An 18,517-nucleotide genomic window follows, 5' to 3' on the forward strand; every position below is an offset into this window, starting at 1 on the left:
GTCACTGAGGTTTAACTATGTGCCAAGGTCGAAAGTGCCACTAAATAAATTATTCCATCATGCAGTCCTTAATTTGATTGTGTTACTGCTGCTTTTATTGGTGTGTTTTACAAGTTGTTACTTCAAGTCTAATAGTAATTCTTTTTCTTGCCAAAAGCCTGTGTTAATTTCTGGACAAAATTTGGACCCTGATGTGGACTCACCCAGGCAGAGTGGGTGGAGATGAGCTTGAGTGTGAAGAGTCTGCTGGCTTTCTTCTTCCAGTGTATGACCTTCTGTTGGACAATGAGCTGAAGTGTCCAGGGAGATCCCAGGTTCCAAAAGTGGGAAGAACGGAGAGAGGAAGAAGCCCTTCAAGTGGCCTAGACTTAACAGAGCTCCTTCAAAATCGCTGGAGAATGTCCTTGGCTGGCAGAAACTGCTCTGGCTTCATCAGCATTGTGTGCAGTTATCCTCAGAGATGTAAATCAGCATAAGCTCACTCTGGCCCTGAGAATGTTTCAGGTCACTGTGAAATCCACAATGCTTTTTAATTGTTGAAAAGGTGGTTTATAAGACCCAAAACATACTCCCACTGATGTCTGCTCATGAATCTCTGCTGCTTAGGTATGATGCTTCTGTTATATCTTTCTGTACTTTAAATGGCTCCATTTGGTGGTCAGTTCACGATAAGTCTCTTAATTTTGTCCATTTATTGCCCTCTCAGTCCCATTTCAGATTTTCTTTTGGATTTCTTATGGTTTTATCCTAGATTTGCTACTGCAATGTCTCTGTTCCTTGTTGTCATGTGATTAGCACATTGAGGTGAATATCTGTTGTGTTTCACTTCCAAACTGTACCAAGGATTTGCTGTACAAGGGAACTTCTTATATTAGTGCTTTCAAACATTTGCATATCTTCTGTCTTACGGACTTTACCCCATAACTGTTGTATCCTTCATTTGGATTTCCTTGAATGTAGATGACATCTTAAATTTTATATTAAATCACCAGCTGGTTGCAGAAGAACATGTCAAACTTAAGAAGAAAATGTTGAGCTGTTGGAACATCACTTAGAAAATTCACACTGCAGTTATCCTTTATCTCAGCATTTTATTCCTGTTTTGCAGAAAGAGTTAACAGCAGTACTTGCATGGTTAAAGAGAATTACTAGCCTGGCTGCTAATTATCTTCTCTGGTGGCTCAGGCTTTCCAAGAATCAGTTTATTACAATGAGAATTGTCTCTCTCATCTCTCCCTTCAATATCTCTCAGTCTTTTGTCCCCTCTAGGAAAATAATTCAGAGGGTGTGCAAAACCTGCTTTATAGTTTGAAGAGGAATAGGTTTTTCAATTTTAAGTGGAAAAAATAGTTTGTGATTTTCTCCTTGGGGATTTATTAATGGAAGATTATGCCTGTATTGGTAAAATGGATATATGAGTATTCTCTGGATAGTTGTTTTTTTTCCCTTCATTTTATTTCTGTTGGAAAGTGGAGTCCAGCACCTTGGGGTAGTTTTCAGCTAATGATACATACACAAGGTGTTTGAGCCCATTCTCTAGTTCTTGTATCCCTAGTCAGTGTGGATTTCTTGTTTATGCCTTTGTGTTATCTCCACTTTATAGTAAATGGCAGAGAGGAAGTTATCCTCTTCAGTGACTATGATATTGCTCGGTGGTGTGGCGATTAACTTTCAGGTCATTTTTTGTAGTGAAGAATATGACTATTCCTGCATGCTTTTCCATCAATCATCTGCTTTAGATTTTTCCACTTTCAATTACTACTTGGTAATTTTAGACTTAGACTAGTGAAATATGTAATTGTAAATGCTGTTTGGGTGCCCTAGTCAATTCTTTCAGTTCCAGACTTAAAAGGCTGACAATTGAATTGTTGCAGTTGTCACTAGAATCACATTTTGAGCTTACAGGAAGACACCATGCTCATCTGCTTGTAAGAATTAAGTCTTTTGTCTGTCATTTTCAGGTGTCATTTTGCTCCATGTGAAGTTGCTCTGAGAAGCACTCCTTTCATCTGTTCTATTACTGTGGATGTCAGAACCCCAGGGCCACCTGGGGTACCTGCATCTGTGGCCAAATCTCCCTGGTTTCTCACCAGGGTGTAGGACTGTGATAGATTGGCATTTAAGAAAACAAAGAAACACCTAAAGAAGTAAGAGCTGCTAAAAGCTGATGAGTTTTTCTCCTGGCCAATAAATGGCCATTTCTGAGAATTGACAGTAGTTTTGACCATTAAAAAGTGAGATCAACCTGTAAACACCACCTTAAAACTTAAAGCCAAAAATTTCTTTATCTCTTTGTTTCTGGCTGTGAAAAGTAACAGAACTCCTTTTCTGTTCCCATCAGAACATCCCCTGCCCAGGCCATGCAGCCCAGGCGGGGGCTGAGCTGAGCCTACCGTAACTCCAGGCCAAAAAATAAAGCCCGTGTGGCTTCTCCTGGGCCCAGGCCGGGCCGAGCTCTGCTGCAACTTCCCTGAAAGCCTCTGGGATAGCTGAAGCTTTCTCCGAAAAGCTCCCGAACTCTAAACTGAAACCTAACAGCATAAACACCTACAACTAAAACAAGACTTTAACCCTTTTACTACCCAAATAAAATTTGCAGATTTAATCCTTTTTCCAAGAAAAAAGCAAGAAAAGGTGATCGACAAGTAAAAAGACAACATAAACTATCAAAAACAGTGAAAAAAAGAATTAAGCTTCAATAAAGAGAAAAAAAGATATGCTTTAATAAACTGAAATATTCTTTTGCTAAAGCTATAGAAATGGACAATAATCTGAAAAAACCCCTCCTTTAATTCATGAAAGAGTACTTTAGAAGGAATAGAGTATTTCAAAGTGTAAATTTAAGCAAATAGTAAGATAGTTGTGATCCCATAAAATACTGGAACAAAAAAAGAGAAGTAATAGTTGAAGATTTGAAGCCTTTAAGAAGCAAAAAAAAAACTTGTTTCCAGAAAAGATCACAGAAACAAATAAAGAAAACTTTTGGCTTTAAATAACTCATCCTTAAAATAACACCCCTAAACTCATAACCCATAACACACCTCAAAGTGATGTGAAATAAAAAAAGAGAACCGATTACAGAATTTTCCGAACGGCTGGCATCAAAAAAACAAAAAGCCATGAGAAAAAAATAGTTTTCTTATGAAAAACTCCGTAAATTAACAGAAAAAAACTTATTTTTCTCTACAAAGACTGATGAAAATACTATTGCAAAATTAAGACTGTTTTAACCACCAGATTTTTTTTGTCTCTATGTTGTCATGTGAACAAAAAAAATGGTTAAGTAATGGGAAAAAGGGTTTCTGGAAGTTTTATTCTGGTTTCTTATTCTTACAGGTTTGTTAATGTGAAAAACGAGATTCATTTAATAAATTATAAAAAGTTTAATATAAACAAAAAGACAATTAGGAGACAAAGGAAATAAAGCAAAGGGTTAAAATGGCCGGGTGCCCTGGCGCCTTGCCAGGAACACCCCTGGTATCTTGGGAACACCCTTTTTATCCCATCCTGCTGTGAGGGTTTAATGCATATCCAAACTTTTTCAAGAAGTATTTAGCATGTCCCCTCCCTGGTTCCTCCTATTTAGAACATGCACTGTATGGTTTTTATTTCTGCTGATCATCGTTATTTTTGCTGATCATCAGTATTTTTGAGTTTGGTTTCCTTTCTTCTGCAAATGGTCAGTGTTGATAACAGTCTGGGCACCTCGTCCTGCCTTGGTGACAGCTGGGCTTCACAGCACATCCTTCTACTGCTGCCACCGGCCTGGTCCTGGCTGTTGATAACAGCTTGACCTCTATTGTTCTTCTGCTGATAACAGCTTGGGCCCCACTGTCTTTGCCCTCTGGGGTTTCCTTGCTTTGTACTACAAATTCCTTTAAGCTTAAAACTTGTTAGCAAGAAAAAAAGTACATACATAGCTAAAAAGTATTTAACATATAATATTCATCTTAATACTTGTGAAAGCCAATATCACAATACAGATTTATAACATTAATAAACTTTCTTTTTTCCTTTTAAGTTTTAAGTTTTAAACTTATTTTGCTCTTCTTCTAATCTCTCAGCAAGAAATGAGTAAATTTTCTAGTAATTTTTTAGCTAGTGCTTTAAAACCATAACAAGGACCCTGTCAGGGTAGTCCAACCTCAGGTAGGCAGAATTGTCTGTCAGGTAGCAGAGGATGCCACACTTGCCTAGCACCCTGATTTATTGTTTTGGTTCCCCTGAAGTACTTGGGCTGCTTCACATCCCATCTTTTATTATCTGAGGAATATTATCAGTGACAGATAATTTCTCCATCATGAAGACACATTTAAATTCATGCTTTCTTGAGTCTGAGACTGGGGTATTTGATTCTATCTGCTTCCACCCTTTAACTCTTGTAAGCAAAATCTAAAAGCTGCAGGAAAGCTTCTGCCAAAAATCAGCTTTTCAGAATAGGAGAAGTCTTTAGTGTTCTGTGTTCAGTGGTGTGTCAGTTGTAAACTCTTCATGCTGATTTATAAAGGTTTGCATGGCCTTTGGCTGTCTGATGAAACTCTCTTGATAACCACCCACTGGCACTGCCTTCCTGACTGCCTGTGGGACAGGATTTCATTCTGCCACTCACAGAGCATTTCACCATTATTCTTCTGCCTTGTGAAATTCTCTTTCCATGATAAGAACTATCATTCCGTTGAAGTTTTGTCAAAGAAGCCTGTTTTTTGATGGAACTAACACCAACAGCAAGATTCTCAGCTGGCATTCTGTTACCAGTGATGCAAGCAACATAAAGCAGCATCTTTACCAAATGGGTCATGATTGTTTGGAAATGCATTTTTATTCTAATTTGGTAAGACTTTTTTAAAAGAGACAATTAGTGATGCAGTCAGAAAAAAATTAAGCCAGGAGTTGAGTGTTTCATTGTCATGCTGCTATTTATGTATTAATGTGTGATTGAGCAGTTATGTCAGCTGCCTCAGTTCTCATCTCTAGGAGGAAAGGGAGTATGTATCCTACATTCACTTCCCTAGACATGCTGTAAATGTGCTGTGAGAAGTGGTGAAACAGTAAAATGTTTTGGGCTGAGTAGGGTCTGGTGACTCCTCTGAGAAAGAAAAGTGTGACCCCACTGAAATGTCTTGAGTTGCTCTGATAAAATGAGGCAGAGTAAGGACCTCTCACATGAAGAGAATCCTTTACAAAAGCAAAGAGGCAATGGTTTAGTGCCATGTTTACTGAGGAGTCCTCAGAGACAGTATAGGATGTGGCAGTTAGCAAGATCACGTCATGGTGTTTTGCTTTTCGGCTGTTTGTCTGTCAACAAAATACCATCATTCTGTTATTGCCTTAATTTCTGTTCTCTCAACTAGCATGGATATTTTAATAACAAGCTGCTGCTTAAAGAGGATCTATATAAAATATAACTAAATGACCATTTTAGAAGCAGTGGGGAACTCCTTTGGCTACTAGGAATTCCAGATTATTTACAAAAAAATTTATATATGTAAACTTTTCCATTCAGGCTACAAAACCAATGCTAAAAAATGAGTGGCATGGTAAGGTGGGCGCTTAGAGTTTGTTTGTGTTTGTCACAGCAATTGTATTTGCCACATGGTAGGGGCATGAATGGGACTAGGGATAGAGTGAAGAGTGATACCCCCACCACCACCCCCAAAAAAAACCCTCCCAAAACACAGCCAAAACTGAATCACATACATAGCATGAGGACATGTTCTTTGGTTATTGTTTCATTCTGTTGTCCTGAACTATTCTTCCATGGCTGCTCAGGTAGCTGGGTGTTGAGAGAGAGATCCAGACTATTTCCAAAATGTTTTTCTCCTTTAGGCTTTTTCTTATTCTCAGCATTTTTTTCTGCTTTTCCTTTAATGTGTTGGAAGGAGCAAGTTTGTTTATGGAAATTTTGTCTATACAGAAAAACTCTTCCCTCTGAGTGTGCTTAGTTTTATTAACAAAACAGAAACTAGACAAAAAGAAGGTTTGGGGTTTTTTTCTTCTAAAGAATTATGTATTGTTTTCCTTAAGGTAAATTCCCTATTTTCCCTTACCAAATGAGAATCTTTAACTACACAGAAAAGAGTATTGATTTGCCTCCTACAGTGAAATTGCTGAAGCATATAGGAAATGTGATGTTTGTGGTGTTTTAAAAAAATCACTTAATTATTTCCTTTCTCCCTGCTTATTCCAGGAACTTAAGGTACAAATTAAAAGATGGGCTGTTAAGAGGCATTATTCTTGCTCAGGTCATGCCAATTCAGAGGTGGACATGCAACTCAGTCCCTCAAGTGAGAACTTTTAAACTGTGTATGTGTAATGTGGAGACTGTGGGACTTTGTGTAACCTGTGAAAAGTGGAAGGTGTCCCTGCTCATGGCAGGGAGTTGGAGTGATGCCTAAAGGTTTTTAGCTTTTTCATATATTTGTATCTTTGTAGATTTGAAATATATATATAGTATAGTTTCCAGCACTTTACCTTTTCTCACACTAAAGTGGCTAACCCTTTCTCACACATTATGTCACACTCTTGAAATTCTATTTAGTCTTATTTTCAAAAGAAGAATTTCCAACGGGACATCTTATTTTGCACCAGCACTTGGGAGACATAAAAAGAAGTAGGGCAAAGAACCTCTTGGAGAGAATCCAAGGGGCAGGCCCAAGGGTGGGTCACTAGGACAACCATTCTTCTATTGAATGTACTTGCTAGACATACTAATTAATTAAACTTATAAAAATTTTGATAATCTGATACCGTGGGTGTGCATATCTATTTTTTGTGCACCTGAAAGCTCTATTAAAGAATTGCTCTTTGTTATCACCTCTAATATGGTTTGGAAAGTTTCTTTCAATTATAGGCAACAGGAGCAAGATGATCTTTAAGGTTCATTTCAACCCAAACTATTCCATGATTCTGTATATTCAGTACCATACTTCTGCAAGCACAGAACAGGCTGTCTTGAGAGATGCTGGTCTTGGTTTCCAGCTCTTCCTAAGCACGTTCAGCAATAAACAGGAGATAATGCATTCAGAGCAGAACTAAGTCCCTGCTCTCTGCAGGGCTGTTGCTGTTGGCTGACAGCCCCCAGGACTTCAGTGTTCCACATGAGGTGGGCACTGGATCTCTGACAAAAATGTTATTTTCAATTCCTTGGAGGGATGAGAGAGGAGGAAAAAAAGCATCAGAGTTTACTCACAGGCAGAGGGTGCTGGTGCTACTGAGCTCAGAGCCTTGGTATCACAGGTATTTTTATTTTATTCTCCACTTAAAATGCAAGGTGCAGATACATGAAAATGGGATGTCAGAAGCCAGAATATATTATTGGGTCTGGGCTTTCATTTCAGTGTACTGTATTGATATTGCAAACAGATTTCACATTCATGAGATAATAACAATGATCATGAACTTCATTTAAAGTTATTAATATATCAAAATGGGAATCCTCAAAGCTGTCTGGTACCCAAGTTTACATTTTTAGTAAGTTCTTTAAGCACTTGTAGAAAATGGCTGTGAATTCAAATGCCTCAAATAACCTCCCTGTCAAAAGTATGGAAAGGCACCTTCTAAAAAGTACACTAATTCCCAGGTAGACTTTCTGCAGTCCTCGAATTGCTGCTTCCCTGGAGTTGGGTACCTCTGTCCTTAGTGCCACATATTCAGGCATTGTCAGAGCAGTTCTGCAGAGGGCAAGCCAGGCAAAGCCCTGGGGAAGTCACCAGGTGCCATGATGGCTGGGGAGACAATGGCAGGTTGCAACCCGTGTTGTAGATAATGTAAAACCAAGGCCCTGGCAGAGTGTGAGGAAATGGAATAAGCCTCTTATGGTGTCCCTTGAATGCAGGTCACCACATTCACCAACAGAACACAAATTTTAGATGCATACACCATAATAGAACATCAAGGTGACTGGCTTCTATGTGATGCCTTTCATACTACTGGCGAAAATGGTCATGACTTCTTTGAATTATACAGCCTGAAGAATTTTCAGTAGGAGAGCATGCACATTCCCACTAGTTTTGGTAAGAGTTTGCCTGAAGCACAAGAAAGGTGACCATTCCAGGGCCTTGCTTCTCTTAGGCACTTTATGTCTCTTTGGCCCTGCTCAGCCAGGTAAACAACTCAGGTTTGGTTTTCCCCCTTCTTTCTTCCTTTTTTCTTTTTCTTTTTCTTTTTTTTATTTAATATTTTTAATTTTCTCTTTCTTTACACCAGACTGTTTCTCAGTGGCCTACTCTTGATAGTCAACTTTTTCCATCTCTGCTCCGTTCCTGTAATCAGTAGATTTTTGTTGGCGAGGTGAAGGCCTTCTATGGAGGCAGTAATAGCAGAGCTAGGCCTGCAACCCATGCTGTGGGCCTGTTCCTTCAAAACTAGATTCCTCTTTAACAATTACATATATGTTTTGGATATATTGAATCTAGGGAAGTACCATTTCCTTTATTACATATCCATTGTATTGTTGAATATAAGGAAAATGTAATAGAATTGTCACACAAAAGAGGTGAGAAGGATAAAACAACACCTTTGGTTGCTTTTAAGCTCCTCCTTCTGAGTGGAAAGAGGGTCCTGGTTGGGTTTTTTTTTTTTGAGCTGATCAATTCAGAGCTGTTCAGCTGCTGCATTTCAGTGGGCCTGATTTGGAAAATTCTGTGGTCAAAGTTGGAAAGACCAGCAGTGATACACTCCACATGTAGAGGTGTCGCTCTGTTTGGAACAGCAAGAAGAACAACACAGACTCTCTTGTGCGTTGAACAGGACAGCAAAGTTTATTATTCTTGATCTTCTTTTATAGACATTTTCAAGAGAGTCTGAGAGGTAAAACTTTCATTGGTCATTAAAGCAGCACATCACCATCATTGGTTAAGTGTAACATCACCCCTTGACTGTTTTCCTAAACACCACTTGCAAAGATTGTTGTTCTTTACTAAGGATTGTTGGATTCTTTCTCATGCTTTCTCAGGCCAGAATGAGAAGCCTGTGACTTAGTTTCACACATGCTCTGTTCCCTTCTTTTTGCGTTTAGAATCCACATAGAGGGACTTACATTTAATTTTAAAATTAAAATTTTACATCTACAGAAATTTAAATTGGGAGAAATAATAGGGTCAGTGACATTGGCTCTACAATTACTTCATTTGGGAATTGTGGGGGCAGGGGGACATACCTTACATATGAGAATATTATGCTTTCTGGATGCTCAGAACTCTTCAACAGTGTCAGAAAGGAAAAAATCTGATGCCAGTTTCATGGGAGCGTTGCAGGCAGTATGTTCCCTGTGGAATGATCTGCATGAAATCTCTTATGTTGCTCTGAACAGCAACTTGAAACAATCAGTAATCTCTCAGCATAAGCCTCCTGTGTTTCATAAAGGAGCTAAGATCTGCATAATATGTATTTTTTTCTGTCTTAACACCTTCCTTTGCTACTCCTTTCCCTGCTCTGTAAGAAGATGTTGTTCAGAAGTAGCTGAGATACAAGCTTATGTTTCTGGAGCTGGAATAATGGTACAGTGTGTTACTGCAGTTGGTTAAGTCTTGGGTTTTTTGCTAATAGATAGCGGGAGAAAAAGTAGATGAAGGTAAGCATAACCTTATCTCTGGCTTTCTTCCTTTCCAATCTTTTTTCTTCTAACACATCGTATTTTGCATCCATATTGTTTCAGGCACAGAACCCGTGTTTTACAACTTGCATTAAATACATGTTTTATTGATATTGTCTGTTGTTGTTTCTGTTTGTGGGCTCTAATTAAAATATTACATTAAAAATGCAATACGCTAAGCTCTCAAGCTGCTTTCAGTAGGATGCAGGGCATCAACACCTGTTGCTGCCATCCCTGTAGGAGCCAGCACTGGTGCAGAGCAGACCCTCTCCAAGCAGGGTAGAGAACATCCTCTAAGCCATTCTTCCTATCACTGTCTCCTCCTCTCTCTCACGGGGGAACACACACGTTGCCAGAATGTTTTGCTGTCTGCTGCTTCTGCTTTCTGTTGCTAAGTGAACAGCTCCAGCTCACACACAGAGCAGAGCCAATAGCATCCTGACCTCTGAAGGCTGCTAAAAGCTGAAGAAAAGGAATCTAAAGGTGCCATCTTTGCTCTTTTCTCATCCCCCTTCCACAGGGAAGTGAGGGGGAGGGCAGAGGGAGAATACAGGGTGGTGGAGATAATTCATAATAGCCACTCCTGTTCTGTGATACACACAGTAATACCTGGGGAAAGAAATACAATATTGGCTCCTTTGTATTTATACACAGACAGAGGCAAATGTTTTTCCTTGTGCTGTGAGCTCCAAGCTGTGATTAGGAAATGAATTACCACTATGAAGTTATTTTGCTGTGCTTGTTGAAGCTGTTAATCTTCTACTAATCACTGACACTGGAATATATTGTAAGGCTCATCGTTCCCTCTACCAGAGAAACACTGAGCATTGCTTCAGCCTTCCTGTCACTAGTCATGACACATTTATCACCTTACAGCTATTGTTTTCCTGCTCTCCTTCAGGAGTATTTGAGAGAGGGAGCTGCTCAGCACACTGCAGACACTAGTGTGGTGGGTGTAGTCCCAGTAAGCATACAGCCACACAGTCAGTAGCTATAGGAATTGGCCATCTGATAGTCATATTTTGTTAAAAAGAAATTTGTTTGGGCTCCCCTCTCACAAATGCAGCACAGGATTTTTGTGATTGAAGTGGTAAAATAAAGCATGTGTTTGGTAGCTTAATGTTCGGTGGGAACATAGAGTAGGTTGTTTTGTATATGAAGTTTTTCCTTTTTAAAGATGTTTGCATCTTGAGCATAGTTTTTTAGGCACAGCAAAGAAATAAATGAATTTTATCTGTAAAACATCAGTGCCAGTTACAAAAAGTACCTGTGTTTGCCCTATGGCTGGATTGAGTCTCTGGTGTTGTGAGGAATATAGCACACACCTTGCCCCTAAGCAGCAGTGTGAATGATTGCAGTTAGTTCTGGATCTGGAAGGAAGCGACATAACCTTCTTTCTAAGTGTAAATGATGTAATATATGTTGGTATAATTCGCAGTTTTTGTACACATATAAGATCAAGTATAAAAGCATGTCTTATGTATAAAACACAAACAACTTGAGATTGCAAAAGCAGCTGCTGGAAAACCAGGAATTTGCAAGAGAACAACCCAGCAATTAAGATAACACCGAGAAGAGGTGGGTCCACCCAAGAAAGATGAGCCTACTAATGACCCAGCAATTATTGGGTGATAATGATCTAGTCAAAATCCTCAGGACCATACATCTTCAGTATCCAATTCCAGAAAAACTACTCAAACTCTCTCCCCTTCTTGAAAAAGTCATCAACAGACCAGCAGCAGAAATATAAATATGTAACAACACAAGAAAGAGAAAGAAACTGAAGCTGCATAGCCTCAAGCTGAAAAAACTGTATAAAACTCAGCACTCTGAAAGACAGTTTGTGAACTTGGGGGAGTCAGTGTGACAGAGGCTGATTCAGAGTTCACCCAGCGCCAACCCTGGGCTTGATGCTGACCTTGATTGTGGCCGTTCCAAAATTCGATTTTACCAATTTCTCAATAAAATCCTTATTGATAAAATTTGGCTGATTTCACTTTTAACAATGAGAACAGCATGTCCAATATTATTGTTTGCATATCACAACCACCAAGTTTTTTTTTGCACCCAGCTACAAACCTTAAGGCGAATGGTGGGTAGATAAAAGGTATCTATGGAGAGACAGTGGTTGGTGGGATGAAATGTCCCTCAGAACTGGTGGTTGGACCTGATGAGCAAGGTAAATTTGTGAAACTCAAATACTCTAAAGAAATTAGATTTTTTAGAAAAATTTTACTCATAAATTACAATTGATCCACTTAAGCTACATCATGATTGTTAACAATTTATTTATGCCTCTGAGCAGTAGCAGTGAAGGATTTCCTGTGATAATCTAAAAGCATCGGCACAGATGTCTGTCTCCTCCAGCTGCCAGCAGAAGATGATGAGCAGTGAATTCCACAGTATATTAGGTTGTACAATGTAACCCACAGGTTGTAGGGAATGTAATAAATCACATAGGTTTGACTGAAGGAGAGCTGTGCTTTCTCTGTGGTAGTAGAGCAGCTTTGCTGGAGCATCTCCTCCTGCAGTGGAGAACAGAGGGCAGGGTGGTGCTTGGGGAAGATGTCACTGTCCAGGCAAGGATTTGGGGGCAAAGATTGTTCTTTCTGCTAGGGAAAGGCAGCCTGAAATTGGAATGGATCTGAGTGGTGAATAGTTTAACATAGAATCAGCTGTGCTTCACTGCACATTCCTTGAAACAAAAGGTTGCTCTGCATTTACAGTCAGGTACCATGTAAGTCACTCATGTAATTTGCTGTGACATGTCACAGCTGCCACTATGCCACCGAACACAGACACAGTACTAGTCCTTTCAAGCCAACAGAACCCAGCTCTATGTGACAATCTTGTTTAGTGCTTTGTAGAGGTAATCCTGTGCTTTCCTCCTAGCCTGGCTGACAACTGTAAAAGAATGATAAAACTTGGAAGAGCTTGCCTCAGTCAATAATTTTGCATTGTACAATGAAATATAATATTACAGTTGTCACTTTTAATTAACAGATGACACATTGTCAATCTTCAATCAATTGAATTTAATTTTCAGTTTTGAACTCCATTTGCATTATTATCAGATTAACTGTCCTTACATTAAAAAAAAAAATTGCATAAAAGCATGGAACTGTGCTTGATAAAAAAATTGTTCTGATCCATAGGTTTCAAGAAAACTAAACAACTCAGGGTGAAGTCTCATTTGTGTCTCTGCTCTCAGAATCATCCTTCTTCCTTCGTGCAAAGTCTGAGCAGATTGTGAAGGGTGTAACAGCTACCTGAGCCTATAGTCAAAGCTGGGGAGTCCTTTTCCATAAGGAGTCACTTTCCCTCGTGCAGCTTGGCAGCTGAGCTCCACTACTCTATTTGCAGCCCTGTTCTTCCTCTGGCTGCTTCTGCCTGTTCCTTGCTGCTCCTGCCTGCATGGTGCTGCATGAGCTGGTGCAGGGTGGGCACCTGGTACCTGTTACCATCTGCAGATTTTTTTATATTCTCTTATACAAAATTCACTGCATACAAATCCATTTGTCTATCTCAGCTGTTGTGTTAAATGGTGTTCCCAGTGTGCTTATTGCCATGGTATCTAAGCACTTTTTAATATGTTCCATCTGAAATTTGCCATGTGTTTCAAGCTTAACAAAGCTCCAGTAAGAGGAAGACCTGCACTAAGGAAGAATTGGCACTTTGGAAGAGCAGTTAAAGAAGAAAAATATGTTCAAATGATGCTAGTTGTTACATTGTTCCTTCCTTCTCCATAGAGGAATTATACAAATGAAATTTTGGTTTGCAAACTAAGGCTGACTTTTGTCAGTTCAATTTATCCTCTGAACCTGGAGTTTATTGATTGCTCTGTCACTTCCCGTAACTGCACCATTCACTAAGCTTCTCTGCCTTTCCCCTCTTTTTCTGCCCCTGCATAGCTCACTCAGGCTTTGTCTATGTTAGGCAATCTTGCGGTGTAAATAAATTGATATATCAGTAGCTGCACCATTATAGACTTCTGTTACAAGCACCTTTCTGGCACAACAGGAAACTCAAATAACAATTTCTTTTGGCAATTAAATCCTATTAGGCCAATCTGGACTACAACCTTGCAGTGTGACCATTTAAAGATTTTTTCACTGGTGTAACTGAATCTATTCACATGCCAGTATAGTTTTTTCTCTTTGTGTTGCACAGCCGAGGAGTAGAGATTGGGGAGTCTGAGGGTGGGGTTTGAACCTCCCCATCAGGTGATTTGGTGGGTCAGCTCAGGTTGCTGGCAGGTGGCAGTGCCCTCACAGTGTTTTAAGGACAGCTCACAGGTGCTCGTGGCTGGTGGCACAGTTCTGGATGTGGTGATCCTCAAATCCCCTCCTTGCTGGTGCACAGCCCAGCTGTGGGTACACAGTTACCCCTTTGTTTTATGTTGCAATATGAAGGACTTTGGGATGTGAGTCCATTGAGGACTTGGGTGTGCCTTTGCATGTGTGCATGTGTTCACACGGAAAACACACTCTGTACCAAAAATCTTATGGGGAAGAACAAATACTGACTTTCTCTTGCTTTGCACAGGTGTTTGTTTCTGACCTGCCAGGTTGGAAATTAAGCCACTTTCTATAGAATGAGAAGAATATACTTCAGGTGAAAGTGGAGAAACAGGCTGACAGTTTTGCCTTCCTGATGTTCAAAACCACACTGTACAAGGGAGAATCTTACCATTTTGTAAATGCTGCTCCTGAGTGCTTGAATTTATATAATTTCTCTTGTCTGGAGAACTCCAAATGCTTTAAAAACTCCTTGGTGCAGGAGAGTTAATTTCAAGATACAAAATAAGTGTATGTATTAGAATGTAATATAAAATCATCTGTGGCTCTTGAATTATTTAACAGCATAAAGTGGATCATTCCCCCCTGATTTTATACAACTGTGTAGAATTCATATAGTGTCATACACTAGCTATTAATCATACAGATAGAACTGTCATCTTTGTGGGCTTCACTGGAATTGCTAAGGTGCCCTCTGCAGAAGATACTGTGGCTAATGTTCTCATTACCAACTAATTGGCTAGAGAGAAATCTCTCACATTGCATTTAGTCTGATGGATATTTTCTATCACCTGATGGATTGAATGGACAGCCAAACCAATTATCACAGGAAAGAGGGCTATATACCCAAAAATTTCAGGCAGAGACAAAAGACCCTTGTAAGATTATGTCTAGTCAGTGCTAGCTGAGATTTTGTTAAACTATTAAATGGGTTTGGGTTCTTTGGTAAAAGCCCAATTCAGAATACCTTGAAGCTTCTGTAAACCAGGCAGCCCCTGTGCTGATTTTGGGTTGTGTTGTTAGTGCTTTGACCTTAAGTGGCTGTGCGGGGCTAAAAAACAAGTAGAGGCATCCTGAGGTGCTAACAGACAATATTCCAGAGACTTTATACTGAATGAGCATTGTGATTCAGAAGTGCAGGGATATGTGCTATTTACATAGTAACCCTTAGACAGAGGCATTATTCAAATTCCTTTTTGTGCTTATTTTCCTTTCATGTAGCTCTTACAAATTTGAAGGAATGTTTGTGGAGTAATTGAGATGGAAAGTTGTTTCGTTCTTTTCTTTGTAGTTAACACTTTAATTTTAGAGATCTTTGTTTGAAATGCAAAGAGAATTTTCTGGAGTAAGGGTGAACAGGTATTCAATTCTCTTGCAGGCCTAGCTGCCTGTGCTTTGGGAACATTCTCTGTTTTCCCAGCATCGGTGGCAAAGCTAAAAATTCTTTCTCAACCTGGGAAGCTACCATGGGCTCTGGAGCACAGCCTGTCTGCCCTGTAGCCAATCCATGTACCTCAGCCCCCAGAGCCTTTAGTACTGCTGCTCTTTGTCTGTGAATCCTTTTTTAGTGACTGGACTGATAAAGAAAAGGAGAGATGTGCCACGCAATTAAATTTCAATGAAGAAGGCTGAGGAAAACACGAGAACTGATAAGAATCAACGACCAGGACATAGGATGCTAGGAAGGCTAGTGGCCCTGTGTGGGTCTGGGAATAGAAGCCATGTGGGGTTAGTTACTCTCTTCTCCTTATCCCATCCTCTCCAGCCCCAGCACTGTTCCCCCAGCCCTTCACTCCTTGGGGTGTCATCGTGAAGAGCTGGCTTCCTCTTCCTCCGGCATAGCAGAAGCAAGGTGCCCTTGTCAGCCCCTTTTTAGTGTTCAGGTGTCTCCTGGAAGCAGAGACCTGCCTCCCTGATACTGTCCTCACCATGGATTCTGGAAAAACATGCTCTTAGAGAGCTGGCTAGGAATCTCACTTTTAGTAATGTCTTCTTTTTTTTTTAAAATGAGATCATTTGTAGCAGAATCATTTTAAATAAGCTTTTCTTGCTTCATTAAAATCATAATGAGTACCAGAAGAAAAGAAATTTCTCAGATAAGGGTAGCTGACACAGGAGAATGTAGATTCCTTTTCATATATGAAATGAAAATTGTGTGCGCGCTGTGTTCCTTTTTTGTTCCTTACTGTATATTCTGCCTCCTTACTAGAGGGGACTGCACAGTCAAGAGTTTGGGCTCTGTCCCTGGGAAGCTATAATCCAAATGGATGAAGGGAGAAGGGCAGTGGGGAGAAGGGCAGAGAAAAAGGAGAGGTTTGCCATGAGAAAACCGCGTGACTGTGTGCACACGAGTGCATGGATTGCAGCTTCTCCAAGTGTTTTATTATTGAGAGAGTATAACCCAATGCTCTTACAGCGCACTCCAAGAGAGATGAGTGGAGCTGAGGGAGAATGCATTGGAGCATTGAATTGTCTTTAAATCTCTTCATGTACTTTAGCTCTGCATGGCTGGTCCACAGATTATTTTGGGCTGCTGCAGTAGTGAAGTAAGAAGCACTGAGCACTACTGATCTACATCTAATTTGAAAAAGACAAGTTTTAAGTTAAGCATTTCTTTCATCCTTGCTTCTTATTGACTGACAAGAATGATGGAAGTGGAAGTGTTCTATTTTTTTTGGGTAGCAGTAGCTCTGTAGAATCTGCACCCTCCTACACACTGGGAAAAGCCAGAGAACATGTAACTCAACATGAACAAGGGCTTGTTTGTATTACTGAATGTGTCCTCTTGAATTAGTATGTAGATTAATCGAGAGCCAGTCTATGAAACATCATGAATGTGCATGCTAAGTGTTAATGCTTTGCTTTTAATGAATACTCCAAATAAAGTGGACCAAAGGGGTAAGTGCAGTATCACCAAGAACAACAAAGTACTGGGATATTGTGGTTACAAACCACTTAAAAATGCAACAAGCCTCATCTCTTAATTCCTTAAGCAGTTCACTCCCTTGCATAGATGGGCTTTGTTTCATGCTTCAAAGTTCATTTCAGTTTATTCTTGAATATAATGCAGCTCCTCATAGGCTCCTCAATAATAAATACATCAGAATAAAACTTTAATGATAAATTAGACACTATTCTGATCAGAATTAGACCAAAGCATTTGCTGTCAAGCTCGAGTGGAGGAAATTTGGTGTTAAACTTTATGGTTCTATTAGCATTGTAATGGAAAGACTTCCCAGGTATTCCCTAAAGGTAAAGAAATTAACTGACTCTTAAAAACTATATTTTATTGAGAGATGCAACCCAAGATGCAATAAGTGCACTCCTAGGTAAGGAAAAGGACAGTTTGGGCCAAGGCTAAAATTAAAGTCAGCTAAGAAGTATACGTTTGCTACTTTCACCTGCTAATAATGTGCGATTTTCCACATGATGGCCATAATCAGCTTGAAGTGGGGTTTTATTTGGCATGAACATCTGCTTCTCATTGTTCTGAGTGAGCCATCCTAACTTCTTTTTTTCTTAAAAAATAGAATTGTATTTTAAAAATTTGATTGTAAGTCTCTGTCCACCTTACCTGGATTCTAGCATATGCAGTCCTTGATTGTACATAGAATTTTGGTGAATATGAAAAATCATTGAAGATTTCTTGGCTTGAGTCTTCTAGGAGATCGCAAAGTGACAACTGCCCAAATGTCAGGAAATGTTGCTCCATTCAGATAAAGCAACTGAGGCTGAGTTACTTTTCACTGCACAATCTCTGCTTGCCCTGATGAGAATATCATCAGTTATTTGTGGTGTCTTGTAATTGTTAGCTATGTGTATTTTCTGTCAGTGTTAATTAAAAAATTGTAATTAGTGAAACAGGTAACTATGTCCTCTTTGAGACATTTGGGCTCTGATTCAGTCCTATGAACCCTGCCATTAATTTCACCGTCTAGATTGCACTGAATGTAGTTTTCATTTTAAAATAAGTATGTTGATGACTTGTTTTTTTGATATAGTGTTGAGGGGTAGGTGTCCTTTTTTTTTTTTTGTTTTGTCGTTCTGGCCTGGCCGGGGAATTTTGACCCATTATGTGCTGGGACAACCTAACTACCGATACTTAGGGGTGATTGACAACGGACAAAGAGTAGCCGGGCCCATGGGGGGGGAAGGGGGCAGAAAAGGAGGGTGGGGACAGTTTTTAGCTGGCTTTTCTTCGGCTTCGGGGAAGGACGTTCGTGTGCTGGGTCGCGGAGCTGCTGCGGTGGAGAGAAGGGAATTTCGCCATCACCCAGACGGAGCTGCTGCTGCTTCTCCTTCTCCCCTCTTTGTTGGTGGCCTCGCACCCCCTGTCCTGCCGGGACGTGTGGCAGTGCCAGCCACCGCCGCGGAGCTGCTGATACACCTCATCCACCAGCCCAGGATCTCAGCTCATCCCTGCTGTTCCAGCCGACTGTTCCTCGGAGCCCTGCAGGAGCACCGGGACTGACTGCCCGAGGGGGTTTGTGAAAACAAAACCTCTCCTCCATCCCATCTCAGCTGAGAGAGCTGTCCCGGGGTCCCTGGTTCTGTGTTCTTGTTATTGCTGTAGTTATTGTTTGTTTGTTTGCCTGGTTATACTAGTAAAGAACTGTTATTCCTATCC

General features: G+C 40.1%; 1 protein-coding gene across 1 annotated transcript in view; it reads left to right on the top strand.

The window, feature by feature from the left end:
• MAML3 (mastermind like transcriptional coactivator 3) overlaps nt 1–18,517 on the top strand; it is a 306,372-nt gene that overhangs the window by 75,598 nt on the left and 212,257 nt on the right. The window lies entirely within an intron of this gene.

The sequence above is a fragment of the Pseudopodoces humilis genome, chromosome 6, assembly GCF_049639895.1.
Source record: "Pseudopodoces humilis isolate 2021_Gansu_Grassland_sample_001 chromosome 6, ASM4963989v1, whole genome shotgun sequence".
Classification (NCBI taxonomy): Eukaryota; Metazoa; Chordata; class Aves; order Passeriformes; family Paridae; genus Pseudopodoces; species Pseudopodoces humilis.